The sequence below is a fragment of the Triticum dicoccoides genome, chromosome 7A (assembly GCF_002162155.2).
Source record: "Triticum dicoccoides isolate Atlit2015 ecotype Zavitan chromosome 7A, WEW_v2.0, whole genome shotgun sequence".
NCBI lineage: Eukaryota > Viridiplantae > Streptophyta > Magnoliopsida > Poales > Poaceae > Triticum > Triticum dicoccoides.
Window position 1 is genome coordinate 591,214,515 of NC_041392.1, and position 671 is coordinate 591,215,185.

Sequence of the window (671 nt, forward strand, 5' to 3'; positions counted from 1 at the left end):
GGGGGGGGGGGTTGGGGGTTTTGGGGGTTTAATTTAGGTGTTTCATATATTGTGTTAGCTAGCTAATTAATAGAGAGAAGTGTCCTCTCTTATGTCCGTGCTTGGTCGATGCTATATATATACGTATATATAGAGAGGACTAGACACGCTAGCTAGTAAGCAAATGAAGGAAACAGAAGATCGTCATGAACATATGCATACAGAGAGAAGTGATATCGACCACCTCTCCTTCTCCGAGAGATTGGTCGAACAACAAGTTCTCGTATATCTATCCGACACTACCGGCTACATATATACAATAATTATCTCTTACAATATAATGTCCTAATTATATATGAACACAGGGTCCACATAGTATTCTCCGTCTTCAACGATCACGTGGTCAAGGAAGAATGCCGCCAATTCCTCTTGAATTGCTCGCATACGATCTGGCGCTAGGAGTTCATCCCGCATCCGAAACATCTAATTTGAACAAGGGGGTCAATACACACACACACACACACACACACACACACACACACACATATATATATATATATATATGAATAAATGAAACTCAACGCAAATGATGGTAATAAAATAAAATTGTGAATATTATTGCTTACGGACTTCATATTGTTCGTCAGAGTACCCCCGTTCACAGGTCGTGTGGCGGATGGACTCGCAAACGT